The 5,667-nt window shown below is 39.9% G+C and overlaps 1 pseudogene across 1 annotated transcript; it reads right to left on the minus strand.

The window, feature by feature from the left end:
- Positions 1-5: 5 nt before the first annotated feature.
- On the minus strand, positions 6-939 carry LOC110287943 (annotated as a pseudogene). The gene has a single exon (XR_002377259.2). The product of XR_002377259.2 is annotated as a carnosine N-methyltransferase pseudogene (transcript).
- Positions 940-5,667: the final 4,728 nt, after the last annotated feature.

The raw sequence follows: 5,667 nt of genomic DNA on the forward strand, positions 1-5,667 counted from the left end.
ACCTCTAGCTGAAATCCATACTGCAGAACAACATTTTTAATATCCTCATAGCTCAATTCTATAGACAGTTCATTTGCCAGATTTTCAAAATGGTATAGTAGAGGACCAAGATTTATCCAGATTCCACCTGGCTTGAGTATTCTCCATATCGTATCAATATAATCAATTACATTGTGAGCTGTGTCTATGAAGAAACAGGTGGCAATACAGTTCCAGGTATTGCATTCGGAGTAAATCTCCTGAAAGTCTCCTGCTGTCATGGAAAAGTTAGAACCAGGAGGAAGACTGTGGGGGTCAACATCAGGGAAAAGAATGGGTCGAATCTGATCAGCTGATCTCCGATTATTGATAAACTGATGGATCCAGGGATAAAGTTTATATTTGTTAATTTCAGAACATCTGTTGAGTGCAAAGTTGGAAGAAAAGAGCATAAAAAAAACTCCATTCATTTCCTTGACAAGCATAACCTAGCATAGCTACTTCCCAGGCCAATCTTCCTAGTCCAGCACCAGGTACCAGAATATTTACTTTAGAAGGATCCCATCTCTCTTTTGGAAAATTTTTGATAATCTCTTTAATGATTGGCTTATAGCAGGCGTCCCTTTCTGCTTTCCCGGTCTCACTCCAGTCTCTTACAAACTGTTTCAGTGTAGATTTTAACTTATCCATGTCAAATGTAGATGCTGGCATAATCTTTCCATTGGCATCTTCTCCATATTCCTTATTTTCGAACATATGTATGCAATCATTCACAATGGTCAGTAGTATTTCCTGATTATGGTCAATGCATTTCCGGATCTTGTCCAAGTGAAGAGGAAACTGAGGAAGCAGTTTTTGCTGGTTATCTGGAAGGGATCGAAACTGTCTTTCTGTTCTGTTCACTCGTTCGTGCATACTGGTGCAAGATGCACATTTTGCAACTCCGGGATCTCTTCTACTAGACCTCCACCATCCGGTCAGAGCCACTTGGCAGCACCATTCAGTTCTCTACAAAAAGTGCACACTCGCTCCGGCGGCTCCGGGTGAGGTGGGAGGCTGCCCCACGGGACAGCCCGCGCGCAGGTGACCGCGGGGCTCCGCGAACCAGCCACGAGGCGGGCCCCGAGACTGCGGCGGGCGGGCGGGCGGGCGGGCCTCCTCTAGATGGCGCTGGCCACGGCCGAGGCCCCCGCTCGCGGCACGCCCCGCCCCCGCCGCCCTCAGGCCTCCATTCGCGCTGCGCTCCGCCAGGGTTTCGGGCATCTTGCAGTTCTTAGGATCTGAGCATAGGCCCATAGTTATTATGGGCCTATGCTCAGATGGGCCTATTATTAGCCTTGTTTCCAGATGGGCCTATGCTCAGATGGGCCTATTATTAGCCTTGTTTCCAGTGGCTACACAGGGCCAAGGAGTGACGTTGTCAACGATATGTCATCCACTCTTCTTACAGACCACCAAGGTTAAAAAGGAACACTGAAGGAATTTTTCTAGATTCTGATAATATCTTTCTGGCTTCCTAAATTCAGGGCATACTCGTTCCCTGGGCTCTTGAGATCTTGCAGCTTTCTGGTATCTAGTGTAACATTTCTCACATGCAGTATCACTGACCACTGAAAGTCATGTTCAGTCCAATTTAACCCTTCTTTAGTTCACTAGTATAATCTCTCAGTCTCTCTCTCTCTCTCTCTCTCTCTCTCTCTCTCTCTCTCTCTCTCTCTGGGGGGGGGGGGGGGGGGGGGTGGGGGTGTAGAGACTAAGAATCTGTATTTCGCCAGGCAGTGGTGGCATGCGACTTTAATCCCAGCACTTGGGAGGCTGAGACAGACGGATTTCTGAGTTCGAGACCAACCTGGTCTACAAAGTGAGTTCCAGGATAGCCAGGGCTACACAGAGAAACCATGTCTTGAAAAAAAAATGTCTTTCATATCATCTTATCTCTTGTCTTATTTCATTTTGATATATATATATATATATGTATATATATATATATATATATACTTAAAATAGTTATATGTAATCTACTTTATAGCTTTAAATGATTTTTTTTGAGAACACATAGGAATGATACAAACTTAAAATTAGACAAACTGCAAAATGGTTTTCTAGATACATGACTTGCAGGGAGATGGATTGTTCTTCATGTGGATACCATTTAAACATTTTTTTCATTTTCATTATACAAACATCACCATAGTTTATTAACTGGAATATTTTTAAATCCCTTGTGTTTCTAAGACAGTTGATATGGATTTGTACTCAGGAAATTTAGTTAGCAAGAGCATGTAGAGGGAATGGAAATATATTATACAGGAAGACACTAGGCAACCTCCAGAATTCTCCACTAATGACTTTGTTACAGTGTTTGAGTAATAGAATTATTTTATAGATGTTGAGACCTTACTCTATAGTCATTTGATTTTGGTTGCCCTGGATTTATATCATCATAGAATAGAACCACTGGTTCCTTAGGGCAACAAAGATGAGCTGTCTAATGACGGTATTGAAGAAATAATAGCCAGAGCCATTACCAGTTTAAGCATGAAACAAACAAAATAGAGGAATAAAATCAAACCTACCAATGTGAAAATCTTCTTAAGTCAAACATAGAATCATTCAACAAGCTTAAAAAATCATCCCCACATTTGGAGAGAGGTCTCATGGACATATCTACCTGAATCTACAGGTGACTAATACTGAATGTATCCTTCACTATGTCTTGTTTATGGGTGGCCTGGCAAATATCCTCTGAGCTTATCAGAAAATCTTGATGTTTATTATTACAAAATTTTTCATCTCCAACGTTTCTGTGTTCAAGGCTAATACAGGAATAAAACCACAAGTAAGAGCTCTGTAGTGTTGAAAACACATTATTTGAGTTCACTGCTGAGCTCTAGAAAGCTGTTTTTGGCTTGGGTGAGAATAGGGGAGAAAGAAAAGACTGCTCATCAAGCTGATAGAAGCTTTCAGCTCTTGACCTCACTCAGAAAGTGCTGTTGGCATGTGTGAATCGATACTGGTGGGTTGTAGGTTCACTGATGTTTGAGAAGGATTACTCTACAAACCTGAATCTGCTCTTTAATTCTATCTTCAGAGAAAAGCCTAGGGAGAACATCTGGAAAGCAATTGTCTCTTCGGCTGAAAAACTCCAGTGAGTTACATTTCAAGTGCTCTCTTTACAGATAGTGAAAGGACCATAATTTCCTGTGTCTGTACAAGGCACTAAAATATATAGGGAATTCAGGTTATTATATAGTTTTATTTTCTGTTTACTTTCTATATTTTTATAATAAAATATATCACTCCCTACTTTCCCTTTCAACCTCCAAACCCACCCACATAACACTGTTTTGTATTTTTCAAATACATAACCTCTAATTTATTAATGATTGTTACAGAAAGAGAGAGAGAGAGAGAGAGAGAGAGAGAGAGAGAGAGAGAGAGAGAAATATACAGCAAGAATGAGAGAGAAAGACAGACAAATGAGCAGAGATATTTATAGTGTTGTTGTTGTTGCTGCTGCTGCTGCTGTTGCTGTTGCTGTTGTTGTTGTTGTTTGGCTACTGTTTTGATGTTCTGGGAGTAGAATCATTTTTATGCTGCTAGACACCTGCAGGTCCCCAGATGGTAATAGTTCTTTTCAGGTTCTAAGGAAAGACAGATTTCTTGGTAAAAGACGTACATGTTGGAGACACAAGCCAGCAGGAGTTTATTGTCCAAATGTGACCAATCCATTCATTAATTCATAATAGGAAAATTCAATTCAAGGTGGCAGAACTCTCATGATCTAATTGACCTGTGTATATCCTAAATTTTAATATATTACAATGCATATAAAATTCACCATGAATTTGGGTGTAGACCTTTAAAAATAACCACAAAAACTTGAATCTAAGAAAACATCATAAAATACCTAGAAAAGTTTGTATACCATGCTGACAATATTACAAACAATACTACTTAAGGACTACAAAAAAGAAACACTAGCTTAAACTAACCATGAATAGATTTCAAACTAATATACTTGTACTAAAACATACATATATAATTTCTATGTAATATAACATAATTATAACATGAATTGAAACTTATTAGGTCCCTTAACTGACCTTTTCTTTATTTCTGTTCTAGATTTGTTTTTCAAAATTCATCTGCTCCTGCCTGTTCCTTGTGATTACCTTCCTAGAACTCCACAGTATTTACCATGTGTGTGATTATGCATTTCTAGTTTTGTTGACCATGTTTCTGATTTTTGTCCTTCCTTAATTTTTATTAGATATTTTCTGCAATTGCATTTCAAATGCTATCCCAACAGTCCCCTATACCCTCCCCCCACCCTGCTCACCTACCCACTCACTCCTGCTTCTTGGCCCTGCATACCCCTGTACTGGGGCATATAAAGTTTGCTAGACCAAGGGACCTCTCTTCCCAATGATGGCCAACTAGGCTATCTTCAGCTACATATGCAGCTAGAGACATGAGTTCTGGGGGTACTGATTAGTTCATATTGTTGTTCCACCTATAGGGTTACAGACCCCTTCAACTCCTTGGGTACTTTCTCTAGCTCCTCCATTGGTGGCCCTGTGTTCCATTCTATAGAGACTTTGAGCACCCGCTTCTATATTCACCAGGCACTGGCAAAGCCTCACAGGAGACAGCTATATACAGGGTCCTTTCAGCAAAATCTTGCTGGCATATGCAATAGTGTCTGTGTTCGCTGGCTGATTATGGGATAGACCCCCAAGTGGGGCAGTCTCCGGATAGTGATCCAGTGATATGACTTTTTCCTTTCCAATTTGTATCCCCTTGATCACCTTTTGTTGTCGAATTGCTCTGGCCAGGATTTCAAGTACTATACTGACTAGATAGGGAGAATGTGGGCAGCCTTGTCTAGTCCCTGATTTTAGTGGAATTGCTTCCAGCTTCTCTCCATTTACTTTGATGTTGGTTACTGGTTTGCTGTATATTGCTTTTGTTATGTTTAGGTATGGGCCTTGAATTCTTGATCTTATCATGACTTTTATCAGGAATGAGTGCTGGAATTTGTCAAATGCTTTCTCAGCATCTAATGAGATGATCATGTGATTTTTGTCTTTGAGTTTGTTTATATAGTGGATTATGTTGATGGATTTCTGTATATTAAACCATCCCTGCATCCCTAGGATGAAGCCTACTTGGTCATGATGGATGATTGTTTTGATGTGTTCTTGGATTCAGTTTGCAAGGATTTTATTGAGTATTTTTGCATCAATATTCATAAGGGAAATTGGTCTGAAGTTCTCTTTTTTGTTGGATCTTTATGTGGTTTAGGTGTCAGAGTAATTGTGGCTTCATAGAATGAATTGTGTGAGTACCTCCTGTTTCTATTTTGTGAAATAGTTTGAGAAGAGTTGGATTTAGGTCTTCTTTGAAGGTCTGATAGAACTCTGCTCTAAACTCATCTGGTCCTGGGCTTTTTTTGATTGGGAGACAATTAATGACTGTTTCTATTTCTTTGGGGGAAATGGGACTGTTTAGATTGTTAATCTGATCCTGATTTAACTTTGGTACCTGGTATCGGTCTAGGAATTTGTCTATTTCATCCAGGTTTTCCAGTTTTGTTGAGTAGCCTGATGATGCTTTGGATGTCTTCAGGATCTGTTGTTATGTCTCCTTTTTCATTTCTGATTTTGTTAATTAGGATACTCTTCC

Source organism: Mus caroli, unplaced genomic scaffold, assembly GCF_900094665.2.
Source record: "Mus caroli unplaced genomic scaffold, CAROLI_EIJ_v1.1 scaffold_15685_1, whole genome shotgun sequence".
NCBI lineage: Eukaryota > Metazoa > Chordata > Mammalia > Rodentia > Muridae > Mus > Mus caroli.